The following is a 14,537-nucleotide window of genomic DNA, read 5'->3' as shown; positions in this document are numbered from 1 at the left end:
CATCTAAAAATTTATCATAAATTATTATTACAAACATATAACAAATCGGAAACTAAAAACAATACATTACATTAGTTCCAAGGTTTAGTTATGATGTAGAGCCTAATAGGATTCTTAAGGTTTCATTAATTCCATATGTTAGATCTGCCATCATAGAATACCAATTGTAATGAGCACTCACATGTATTTCAATGCATATATTTCCTTATATGCACAATTGGTCAATGTTGTACCTTATAGAAGATAGAATTTTATAGGTAGAATTACTCAATCTTGTACTACACTAGATAAGATGTTCTCTATTATGCATAATGTTTAGCTCTGGCATTGATTATAAGAGTGTTTCAAGGTTGGGAACCACTTCAACATCCTTTGCATGGTTTAGAGGTAATGTCATTGTGGCAAAGGCTTATGCAAGGGAATGCGCCTCATGATTTTGGCATTTACACAAAAGCAGAACTTGCTTCTTCAACTCCTTACACTCAACTCTTCATTGAAGTTAATCTTATAGTATTGAGAAAGCTGCTACAAATTCCTGGGAGCCAAGGGACCCTAAACCTATGCTACATTTTCTAGAGACATAGGAAAGTTACTACATGCTTCAGTACTTGATAACATTTTGGATCATATAGTGACGCCCAAATTAATAACAATAGTAGATACTTGGGATCCTCGCATGGAGACTATGCCAATACATGCACGGTTACATCCTTGGCTTCCATTTTTGGGCCAACGTATGGAGCCTTTATATCCAACCATTCATTATAAGTTGGGGAATGTACATGTAGGTTTCTTATGGTTCATTAAGTGCATCACTTCTTGAGATTTTACTTCAACCCAAGATCATGTCATCTTTTCCATATTTTTCCTTATTTATGAGTTGGGGATGTGAGTTTCAATAATGTCATAAAGTTCTCCAAAAGTATCCCCAACAAACATTTTAACTAGCTTGGTCTCATTTAATGGCTATCGCTCAACAATTGGAAGCTCGACATGAATCCATTAACCAATCCAAATGAATTTGACCAACTAAATATATATAAGTAACACTTTCTTATGATTATAAAATGATTAAAATTACACACAATTATTTGTTTTAGTTTTATTCTATTTGATATTAATACTAACTTTTTGTACATTATTGCTAGTGAAATAAATAATAAAGTAATCAATTCAACAATATGTGATTTCTAAAACAACTTCTTAGGATGAAACATTAAAGAAAATAATTCCTTGTTGTTAACAAACTAATATATAAAATTTATATGGTAGGTCTATTCATCAATAGTTTTTCATCATTTTTTAAAGAATTGTAAAGTATTTATGTGTTGCCAAATGGTAAGAATTACCTTTGAAAAAGTTAACCACAATTCAAATGTGCTACAAAATCAATAGAAACAAATGAAATCAATTTTGAACTACTTAAAGGTAAGACAAAGAAATTTAACTTCTAATTCCCAATCTAAATGCAAAGAGCTATTATCATTCATTCATTATGTTTGGGCATATCAAAATATTATCCCATAAACAACAATATGATCCATCCCATCGCAACTTGTGGACTCAGACTTGTTGCGATTAAGGAGGAGAAGAACTTTGAAGAGGAATACTTTTATGGCATCATGTTGAGACAATTATGATGCAACTAGTTCCTAGTTCTTTGAATCTAGACTATCTTGGCATTTCACCTATGCTGAATACAACCCACCTTTACCACTAATGTGAGTGGAAAAGATGAAATCATATTTTTTTTATGAGAATTGGACAAACATGCTCCCACAAAATTCCCCAACTTCCACCCCAAAATTGGATGAATATTTTTAATGCTACACTTATGTTGATCCTAGCACTTTGAAAAATAGGGTGTACGTAATAGGATTCTCAAGATTTAATGAAACATTAATGAAGCAAAGATCTAACTACTACAAAGGTTTAAAAAGTTGTTCATCGCACTCACTATTGTTGCCTTGAATATTTTCCTTTGATCTCATTCCTTTGTAATGCCCTTACCTTATGCATTGATTATCATTAACGTTGTCTCTATAGTGATGCAAAATAGTGATGCATTGATTATTCCTTTGTAAACCCTCATAATGATGCAAAATAGTGATCTCTACTATTCTTTTGATAGTTTTGACACAATCTTATAAACCAATGGCACATTAGAATATGTGCCATATTAAGCCTACCTCTAATAAACCCTTAAGATCATGAATTATGACAAGGAGGAAAAGTTATGAGCCCTTTATAATCTTATCCTTCTACACATCACACCATGTTTTCTCCGTGATATTTTCAATGTGGGGGAGATAAATAGAAACTTATGAACTCTTGTAAGCCCCTTAATGTGTCATTATCTTTTTTAGGGATGTTTCGGTTTGGCATGCCCAAGAACGTTTGAGCGGCCAATGGGATAGGAAGAGGTTGGTGCTAGTGTTTACCTAGCCACCTAGAGCTAATAGAATAGACAGCTCGATCCCAGGAGAAAAGGTGAGAGAGATTTGGTAGTTGGAAACTTTGTACTGGCCCACACTACAAGTTTCAACATCACCCAAGATGGCGTCACAAAATCAAAATGAAGTAAGATCTCCAAAAAGAGAGAGAGTTTACTATAGGTCTTTGCAGCATGGTCCTATAGGAACTGGAATCACATCCATACCTTGCACGAGCTCCGAGATATGCCCTGTCAAAGATCACTACCTAATGGCATTTAGTGACCCTTAGGGACATTTTGGTTTGGCATGCTTGAGAATGTTCAAGTGTTGAACAAGATGAGATAAGGTTGATGATAGGGTTTACCTGGCCACACGGAGCTAACAGAGCAGACAGTTCGATCCCACAATGAAAGGTGAGAGAGATTTGGCAGTTGACAACTTTGTACTAGCCAACACTATTAGCATCTCCTAAGATGGTGTCGAAAAATCAAAACAGAGTATGATCTCCAAAAAGTGAGAGAGGTTATTGTAGGTCTCCACAACACGATCTTATAGGAACTAGAATCACATCCATATCTTGCACAAGCTTCAAGATATGCCTTGTCAAAGATCATAGTTCTATGGCCTTTAGTGACCCTTAGGGATGTTCCAGTTCGGCATGCCCGAGAACATTTGAGCACTGAATGGGACGGGATGAGGTTGGAGATAGGGTTTACTCGGTCACTCAGAGCTAACGGAATAGACAATTCAATCCCATGACAAAAGGTGAGAGAGATTTGGCAGTTGGCAACTTTGTATTGGCCAACACTACAAGTTTTAGCATCACCCAAGATGGCATTGCAAAATAAAAATGGAATATGATCTCCAAAAAGTGAGAGAGGTTATTGTAGGTCTCCGCAACATAGTCTTATAAGAACTAGAATCGCATCCATACCTCGCATGAGCTCTAAGATATGCCCCGTCAAAGATCGTAGCTCTATGGCATTTAGTGACCCTTAGGGATGTTCTAGTTCGGCATGCCCAAGAACGTTTGAGTGTTGAATGGGATGGGTGAGGTTGGGGATAGGGTTCACTCGGCCATATGGAGCTAATAGAGCAGATAATTCAATCCCATGATGAAAGGTGACAGAGATTTGGCAGTTGGCAACTTTGTACTGGTCAACACTACAAGTTTCAGCATCACCCGAGATGACATCACAAAATCAAAACAAAGTATGATCTCTAAAAAGTGAGAGGTTATTGTAGGTCTCTGCAACACGGTCCTATAAGAAATAGAATCACATCCATACCTCACACGAGCTTTGAGATATGTCTCGTCAAAGATCGCAGCCCCATGGCATTTAGTGACCCTTAGGGATGTTTCGGTTTGGTGTGCCTAAGAATGTTCAAGCACTAAATGGGATCGGGCAAGGTTGGGGATAGGATTTATCTAGCTATCCATAGCTAATAGAGCAGATAGTTCGATCCCAAGACGAAAGGTGAGAGAGATTTGGTAGTTGGCAACTTTGTACTGGCCAATACTACAAGTTTCAGCATCACCCAAGATGGCATCGCAAAATCAAAATGGAGTATGATCTCTAAAAAGTGAGAGAGGTTATTGTAGGTCTCTGCAATATGGTCCTATAGGAACTAGAATCACATCCATAACTTGCACGAGCTCCGAGATATGCCCCATAAAAAATTGCAGTCCTATGACATTTAGTGACCCTTACAGACGTTTTGGTTCGGCATGCCCGAGAACGTTCGAGCACTGAACGAGATGGGATGAGGTTGGGGATAGGTCTTACCTAGCCACTTGGAGATAACGAAGTAGACCGTTCGATCCCACAACAAAAGGTGAGAGAGATTTGGCAGTTGGCAACTTTGTATTGGCCAACACTACAAATTTTAGCATCACCCGAGATGGCATTGCAAAATCAAAATGGAGTATGATCTCTAAAAAGTGAGAGAGGTTATTGTAGGTCTCCAAAACATGGTCCTATATGAACTATAATCACATCCATACCTCACACGAGCTCTGAGATATGCCCCATCAAAGATTATAATCCTATGACATTTATTGACCCTTAGAGACGTTCTAGTTTGACGTGCCTGAGAATGTTCGAGTGCTAAACGAGATGGGACAAGGTTGGGGATAGGGTTTACCTGGCCACCTAGAGCTAACATAAAATATAGTTTGATCCCATGATCCTTTTTCCACTAAGTTGCAAATTTGAGCAACTTTTACAACTTTCAACAATGCAACTTTGCACAAAAAGTGCAATTTTTACATTTTTCACTTGATTCCAATTCTAAAACTTGGAAAAGGTTTGGCAATAGTGAAATAAATTATTTCCAAATGCTCAACCATTCGCCAATTCTCAAACTCCTGCAAAGTTGTCAGCATTTTTGCAATTTTGCTTTGACAACTTTTGTAATTTTTTGCAATTTTTGACATCTTAATTCCTAAATGCCTAAAACTTAACCTAATGATCCTAAGGACCTTTATAACCTTCTAAGAAACATTAAAATCTTTTTTTCTTTGAAAAATCACATATATTGCTCATTTTTATGCCTAAAAAGTGGCCCATAGTGTAATAGTAGAGACTTGGTACAAAACAACCATACATAATATTTTGATATGTTATAGAGGAGTGAAATGGGTATCCTAATATTCAATTTATTTTCTTGATGTTATGGAAAAATGTGGAAAAAAATACAAGAGGACAACATTTTATGCATTTTTTCTCTTTTTACATCATCAAAAATGGATCAAGGTCTACAGCCTCAGATTGCTCCTCCTTAAAGTTATTTCTTCCTCTTTAGTAAGAGACATGACTCTGATACCACTTTGATGCAATGGACCAAGTAGTGGGAATGGACAAGGTTCCTAGAATCCTCTTTACTGAAGGTTAAGGAATAATGAGTGTCGTTGTTAATCCAATTAGCCCCAATACACCTATCACAAGTGCTTGATAATATGGTATGGTTATCACAACCCAACCACTTGTAGAAATCCCCAATCACAAGGAAAACCTATAAAATAGACAACTAATCACTAGTTGCTCTTAAGGGCATCACAAGGCTTATTTGACACAAAATCCCACAAATACAAATAAATACTAGGGGTGATTTCCAAGCATGGAAAGGGTCTATTTAGGTCCAAACTAACATGAATTCAACATTAGATTCAAACTATGCAACTTTCATTATCTAGTTGCTTCACAAACTCAAGACTAGGCTTATAACCTTGAACATGGTAAATCACAAACATCTCCTCACAACTCAAAAAAAAGAATCAATTATTTGGATACCCTTTTGGGTTTTATAAAACATACTAAAGCCTTGGGATCTCAAGAGAAGTATGCAACAACTGAGTTTTTTAAGGCTCACTTAGGAATGTAGGCAATTAGGCATCCATTAACAAATGAATTACCCTACCCCTTGAGAAAAATTTCAATCCAAAAATTGGAACATGAGGGGGATCATATAAGATGATCACATACCAATTTTCAAGCCTTAAAACCTTCTCTGTAGTGAGTTATGGAAGATGTTGCTACAAATTTCTAGCATGCACATGGATCTTGCATGCCTAGGGCATCAAGTTTTTGTCTCCAGCCTCATTCTTTTGACCTAAAACCAAAGGGAACATAAAACAGATTTTCCTAACTTATATTCCACCAAGGGTCGTTAATTTCCCATGGTGGAATCTCAAGATATGAGGGAAAATAGATGAAACCCTAGGTAATGGCACAAAATGGGGACAACAGTTAGTAAAATGGGAATATCTTGAGTTGTAGAGAAAATTAGAACCTCATTCCAAGTGCAAAAGAAAGAAGATTCACAAAGCTATCCAACCATACTAGATATCTGTACTTATATGTGATCAACTTGACCAATGAGCTAGTGTTTTTCATGAGTTCAAGTATAATAATCTATCTTTTGTTATGATTGAGTTCAATATTTTAGTGTTCTTGTTGATTAATTTTGATTTGAGTCCATTTTCAAACATATTTGCAATAAAAGTTGTCTTGGTGCACAAATTGCAAAATTGCAAAAAAGTTGCTTAGCAACTTTTGCAATTTTCTTGACAACTTTTCAAAATACAACTTCCAACGGCTAAAACTGACCAATGGTTGGTTAAATCAGTTGTAAATAGCCTATATAGGCTTTATGAATTCGCAGAGGGAGATATATAGTGGTTTCAATTGTATTTTCTTTCAAGAATCAATAAAATTCTTGTTGTTCCAACACTTTTCTCTTATTTTTCACGTGTTGTATGGAATCCACTAATTGGGGGATGAATCTTCTACACTGAAAAGTTGGAGTTACCTATTTAGAAGGTTTTGGATTTGATTTGAAGAATTTATCATTTTTTTGGCAAAAGTTATCAAATTTTGTTCCTTGCTGGTCTGTGAAACCCTTATTTTGAGGGTTTGGACAATAAAATGCCCCTAACTTGGGATTCCACCAGTGGATTTCTCTCTTCTCTAGTATGGAGCAAGTTAGGGTTGTATATTATCTGATTTTTACAATTTTGGAGTAGGAGGACAAGTTAGTGAATTTTGGAAGGAAGCCCTAGGTCAAATATGTACATGTATTTGACCTTGTTTTGGAGAGATTAGAGTGGATAGAATGATGGAAATAGTTTGAGGACTTGGTTTCAAAAAAAAGTGCCCTTTTTTTAGCCTAAATAATAACCTAGAAGTGAAGATTTGATTTCATGCACCCATTCTTGACCATTTTCCTTGAAAACCAAGCCTAAAGTGGCTAATTAGGCCTGAGTAATTGGTGTTGGTTGGGATATGCTAGAGTGGAATTGGTCTCTAAAACTTTGGAGTTTGTTAGAGCTTGGAAAAGGGTACTTGAATCAACATTTTATTCCCCAGGTCCTTTGATGAGTTTTAGAGTTATTGGTAAAAATCAGTTTTAGGAGACCTAATAGGCTACTAGGTCTAAAATTGCAAGTTGAGTTGTGGGTTTTTGGGAGTACAACCAGTGGTTGATTTTCCTTATTTGTGTTGAGACTAAGTTGTCCCAAGCCCTTGCTAGTGGTGGAAAATCCTAGAACAAAAAAATCCTCATTTTTCCCATTTTGACTAATCAGTGTGTGCACGTGATCTCCATGCATGCATGCCTATCTACCATGATCCAACTCTTCATCGTGGTGCAGGTCACCAAGACAAATTTTCATAGAAATAGGTTAAATGATGTAATATTGAAGAGTTAAGACCACATGTAAGGTCAAATGAATCCTTGGTGCCATTATAAGCTAGGATGTCATTTGAACCAAAGGTCATTTTTTTGGTCAATCTAGGTTGTTTTAGGTGGGAATAAGGAATTTGTAGTTCCCTAGGAGGTTTTAGGCACCTTAGTAGTCATTTGGCATGATTTAGAAGCATAGGTGGGCAATTGGGACAAAAATTGTCAAAAGAGCAAAGAATTGCAAAAATGCAAGAAAAGTTGCTAAACAACAATTTTTGCAAAATAAGTTGTCAAACTGTAAGGGAGTTGTACAATCCTCCAAACCATTCAAAAAGTGGTTGTGACCATTGGAGGACATCTATTTAAGGTTTCCACAAGAGGAGAAACCCATTGTACGGATGGGTGAACAACAAACATTGAATAAAACTCAAAATTTCTGCCTTTTTCTATGTTGTTTCAAATTTGTATGCCCTGTATGGATTGGTAGGACTGAAAGTTTGGTATGGTTGGATAGAGGATTGAGTTAGTGTTCCATTGTATTTGGTTTGAAGTCTTTATCTTATCTACAACAAAAATTACATCAATTTTTGTAGAGGTGGTTAAAGGGTGTCTAAAGAGGTGAAAAGATAGTGTGGCCCTTTGCAAAGTTTGGGAGTTTGATCGAGAAAGCTAGGATTAGCCCTATTAGAAATGTTGGTAACAATTATGCAAATCAGTTGTTGGGGGTTTGAGAACTTTAAATTTGGTTTTTTTTGAGAGATTAGGTCCATAGAAACCTTTTCTATCAGGAAATTTGAGTTCTAAACCCATCTAGGAAGAGTTTGCCTTTTTAGGCCTATTGGAGAAGGCGAGTCCTTAAGAAGTTGTGATGATCTAAGTCAATTGACAACCCTAGGTTTGAGGGTTGGGAATGCAGAGTGGAGTCCACTTGCAAGGTAGAGTATACCTTTTTTAGAAGCCCTTTGGATCAGTCTGCAACCTTTAAGGAAAGTTAAGATGATGTTTGGAAATTGGAATGCATTTGGTGCTTTTGGTTGCAAGCTCTGCATCACTAACCCTCTTTCTTTTCTTGGCAATGTATTACAAATTTGACAATTTCATGCTTCCCTTTCATGCTTCGGGTTTGTGGGAGAAGATGGGGTCTATGATGCAGAGGTGACAAGGGAATATGGTGGATCAAAGGTCCAAATACAAACTCAATCAAATGCACAATTGAATCTAGTGACCAAAAGTGTCTTCAATAAGTGAAATGGTAAATTATCCACCAACAAGTCTTATGATGTGATCTGATAGCCTAAAATATGCAATCCAAGGTACTTGAATAGGTTTCAAACTTTCTTCAATGGTTTAGACACCAAAACTTCAATATTCCTCAAACTAGGCCTAATAACATGCCTTGTAGCCCTGCAACAACACTTACAAGGATTTTTCTTCAACTTTTTCCAAAACACTAGGCAAATAAATTATACATTTGAGTACCCTTTATGGATTAATTTAAAATACCAAAAGGATAGGGTAGGTTTCTTTGGAAGGTATATGACTATTTTCACTGTTTCTCAGATTTTTAAGGCCTAATTCTCATGCATTTACAAAGGAAGTGCTAACCATTCTAACTCCTTGGCTCCAAATATTTTCATAGTGTCATAAATAGGTTCAAATCAAAGTAATATGAAGTCAATTTGACTCCAAGAGGTTTCTAGGTACCAATGCCCAAATTGTGGCCTCGAAACCCTTAAATTTAGGACTTTCTCAATGTCACACTTCCCAAAGTTTCCTGGAACACCTTGTATAAAACATGTCTATACACATTCCATCATAAAATAGTTCCCTTTTTTGGCCAAAACTCTCTAACCTTCAGCCTATCCTCCAAATTCACTTAGTTTCTTAGTCTTCTGTATGGTGATCACCACATAAATTAATCAAACTTGCATTTCCAAGATTAGTAAGATACTATACATGTTAAATTGATATTATGTACATCAATAAGATGCCATTCTATGAGAATCAGAGTGCGATATTCATAGAATAACATTCATAGTGTGAAATCTACACAAAACTGTCTTAAAATTAAAATTTCCAAAGACTAAACAGTACCAAAATGATTAACAGTGACTATAGTAGGTTTTTTAGAACATGAAATAATTCAAAGAGATGAAATATGGATGATCAAAACATTGTCCAAGGCAATCCAATCAATAAGAACTTTGAATCATATCAAAAACCCCTTTAACTTTGCAAGAAATCATAATTTTTTTATTCAATTTGTTGTAGCGGTCCCTACCATGGATTATATGCTTGTACAATGGATTTGTGAAACATTTAATAAACTCCTATCAACTACCCCAACTGATCCAAATTGGTTGGATGGTTTAATTTGGCTTAAAATAATAAAGAACTAATTCCCTCCTAGATGTCCATGACTGTTATAATTTGAAAATTCAAATTTATAACTTTGTAACTTTTGAATTTTTGAAATTGCTAAGTGATGAAACTTTACCAAATCATTTAAATGGACTTATTAACCTATTAAAAAGACTAGTTTATCCTAAGGACCCTAGGACCTAAATTATCCTTATTTAAGGTATTTCTACCTATTTCCCTAGATACTAAATGCCCTATAGGTCTTAAGGACTCAAGGTTTATAGAAACACCAATGAGTCTCAAGCCTTTACAAATGGGCTGATATCAACTTGAAACTAGTCCTAACATTCTAAAACATTATAACCTCCATCATGAGCCACTGAGGAAGGTAGTGCTATGAAGGATCACTGCAATGTCTTGTGAAATGCCTTGTATTGTCTTTGTAGAAACTATTTTTAAAGGTGATGGTTATGTTAAGCAATCTGAGAAGTTTCCAATACCTATGTATGTCCTTAATATATTTTTGAAGTGAAGCCTGACTCCCAAATTCTACTAATCAGTGCATGCACATGATCTCCATGCATTCTACATTTTAGGATAAATACGTCAAATGCATACTCAAATTTAGTTTAAAACCAAAAATGGTATTTTGGAGTTTACATACCAAAGGTTTTTCATTTGAACTCCTTGCACCTATATCTGATGATATCCCTATTTGGTCCTGATCTATTATAGTTTTCACTTCCTTAGCTCCCTTAGATTTTCTTCCACTTCCATTTGTAGGTGTGTTTGTAGATGCAACTTCTTTACACTTTTTGATTTGTCCTCCTTCAATTACAAACCAATATTACAATCACATTAAATGCTGGAACAAAATCAAGAAATACAGTAAAAGTTGTTAACATAGGAACCATTTTATGGAAGAGTAAATTGATTGTATGTATACTTTTAATTCTTGTCAAATTCATCAATAAAAATTTTATATCCTAAAATATCAAAAGTTCCATTTGTTTTCAATAGACCTAAATAGTCTTTTGGTTCTCTCAACTTATACATCGGCTAAATAGCATTATCCTTAGAGAGAACTATATCTGTAACTGCCCCATTATCATCAGATAGAGACCTGTTTTCCTTCTTACTTTTTGATGATTGTGATCCTCTGCAATCCCAGGCATAAGATGATTAACACACAATGGTACTTGAACAAAAAGCACTAATAAAAATTGAGGATGTGAATTGATAATACCATTTCGCAGATGATTTTGGCATCTCACCCTTTATCACTGGTGCTTCGACTTTATTAGCCCTCTTCTTTGGTGACCTGCAAATGAAGAATTAGCATAGTTTATGTAGAGAGTGAATGATATAGTTTGTTCAATTATAAGTAGAGATGGCACCCTAAGTGATGCAGAGGTCAGTGGTCAACCAATGATTTGATGTAGAAACAACTAACTATCCCTTTGCTTTGAAACAATGCCCTTATATCTTCCTCAAGTGTAACTAAAACAATGACCCAACCCACTCAATCTTTTATTAGAGGATAATCATTCAAAAGGCTTAACCCATTGAATTCCACACCTTTGGATCCACAAGACTAACTCCACTTCCAAACTTCTTCAAGCAAGGAAGTTATCCAAGTTGCCAAAAACACCTACAAACTCCATATGACTCAAAATAACTCCAAATATGCAAAGGCCTTAACCAAGGGTTAAATAAGACTTTTATGAGTTATATAATGTGTATTCAATTGGATTTAACCATCCACTTGGCTAGACCCAACTCCCAATGCCTAATTCTTCCAAGGTGTCTTAAGAGACCTAATTGACAAATTAGGAGCCCTCCAGCAACACAAAAGTCTAAATAACTTAAACTTTATCCAAAGCACTTGACATGATAATTACATTTTTGGACACCCTTTTCAAAGTACTAAAACATATCAAAATCTTTCATATGATCATTTTTGGTGCAAGGCACTCAAGGTCATCATGGGGCATTCCACAAGGAGCTTGCACTACACCACCTTCCTAAAGGATTCATGAGCAAGACAATAAGGTTTTAGGATGTTAGAAATAATTTCATGATGTTATAAGCCCATTTGTAAAGGCTTGAGGCTCATTTGGTAATTCAATAAACCATGAGTCCCCAAGGCCTATAGAGAATTAAGTAATTAGTTAATAGGTGGAAACACCTTAGATGAGGTTAATAAGGGTCCTAGAATAGTTTAGAGGTCCTAGGTAGTCAATTTCAATAAAAATTGCAAATGCAATAAAAAGTTGCTATGCAACTTTCAAAAATTGCTAATCAATTTTTGCTTAAAAGTTGCATATTGCTAATGGAGGAGTTTGAACCGATTATAACTATTCCCTAGGTATTTGATTGGTCAAACATGCTTATAAATTTATGATCCAACCTTCCCAACAGAACAGGTTGGTTGATGTATAGATTTTTGTTGATTTTAATAAAATTTATTGGTTTTTGGGTTTAAAATTGCTACATTTTCATTTTCCCACATGTTGTACAAATTGGGAAGGGTGGTTCAATAGTTTGAGGAGTAAATTGGTTGAGTTCCCTATCTAATGCACTTGGTTTGAACTTGATTGGTGATCTCTATCAAAAGTTACAACATTTTCTTTCAAAACTGCCCAGAAACCCTAGGTTCAGTAGGGTTTTGTGCAAATGGACGTATAGATCATGACTATACGGTTTAAATGGCACAAAACCCAATGAAAATGGAAGCCCTAGGAGTGTACTTTCATATCCAAAAATTAGGAGTTGAAAAACCAAAGGGAGTTAATTTTGTTTGCAAGCCCTAGGCCAAATATTTGTATGTATTTGGTCTAAAATTGAAGGAATCTGATTGTTGGAGTTGTGTGTGAGGGAAAGTAACCAAATAAAAGGTGGATTGGCAGTTTCCTAATTACCCCTTGGAGTTTTGAAGACCTAGTTCTTGTCTATGCACCCATTTCATTAGTCTTCCTTTGAAAACCAAGCCTAAAGGGGCCCATTTAGGTCTATGTACTTAGGCAGATTAGTGGAGTGCTGGAATATATTGGAATTTGATTGTTTGGGATATTTTTGGGGTTATCAAACACTTATTATTTCCACCCTTAGAATAGGTATTGGATGTGTGGTTATGTCAAATGCAACAATTTCTCACCTTTAGCCATTGTAGCCCTATTTGTGAATAGGTTGGTGGAGCTTGCATGAAAGTTGGAAAAGTGTGTTTAGGGATTGGATTGTTGTTCTTGAGGTTGATATAGGTGTGTTGTAGTTAGTAAAGGGTGTTTGAAACACTTTGGAGTCATATTTGCATACTTGGTGATTTGAGAGCATTGTCCTTAGACTAAGCCTTCCACTGTTGCACTCTGCATCAATTTTGGACCAACAACCCTATTTCTGACTAATGCCCTATTTTTGAGCATGAAAATGGCTAATTTAACAAAGAAAATCCCAATATAGTAGACTCCCAGACCTTGTAACTTTGAACAATCATCATTCATGGCATAAAATGCCCAATTCCATAAGCAATCTATCCCAGACCTACTAGAACCCCAAAATCCCAAATTACCTTCTTTCAAACCCTCAAATCTAAGGTATCACCAATATCACCCTTCCCCAAAATTCTATATCAAATTGGTTGATCATAAACCTTTACATTGGTCATATAAGATGATCCAAATCACAAAATACTCCTTTCACATGGCTAGAACTCTCGTTGTTGTACCTAACCACCATTTCTGTGCCGATTTCTTCACTATTTCAGACTGTGATCACATTCCCATCCATTTCTCTGCGTATAAAATTTTAGATTTATATAATAAAAGGTTAATCATTTCCATTTCATGGTCTCAGGGACCTTGATCCCATGAAATGGATCTTCTACATTAAAGAGATCAGTATAATTGTTAGGTAAAAGTATTGAAAATTGTGACTATTATGTGGATGTGCAAAACAATGACTTTGATTAAGTTTTAAAACATTCAAAAGGAATTGGAAATTACCGCTAGGTCTTACTCAATCCATTTGAAATTCTTCTCAACTTAGAATATTTGAAAAGACCCCCCAAGAAGTAATCAAAGTGATGAAAAATTGCATTTAAATATTTGAATTTTAATATAAAAAAAAGTAATCATAGCCGTTTGTTTTTTAATATTTGAATTTTATAAATAAAAAAATGGATTTAATTTGATATTTAACCCTTATTCTAATACCTTGTTAATGAGCTACCAAATATTGAAACTACACTCAAATCCAATATTTATAAGGATAAGGAAGTATTAGTCTTGTAGCCAGGAAAATGAGCTCAATAAACACTTTTGAGATGGTCATCTCGTGATGATCATGGATAAATCATTTCTAGGTTCTCTTAGTTGTTTTAGAATATACTAACTATATTTCATATTGATCAACTCTAGAAAGAAACTAATTTGAAAACAATGATTTTCTGCGATGCTACATCAATAATTTAAGAAAGGACACATGAGAGTGTCTTGTTTTAAAATTTGAACCCAAAAGACATAAGGCAATAAAAATTGTAAGAAGGAACATAACCAAATA

The sequence above is a fragment of the Cupressus sempervirens genome, chromosome 9, assembly GCF_028749045.1.
Source record: "Cupressus sempervirens isolate cs-2001-9-10 chromosome 9, ASM2874904v1, whole genome shotgun sequence".
Lineage (NCBI taxonomy): Eukaryota > Viridiplantae > Streptophyta > Pinopsida > Cupressales > Cupressaceae > Cupressus > Cupressus sempervirens.
Note: the sequence above shows the minus strand (reverse complement) of the source record.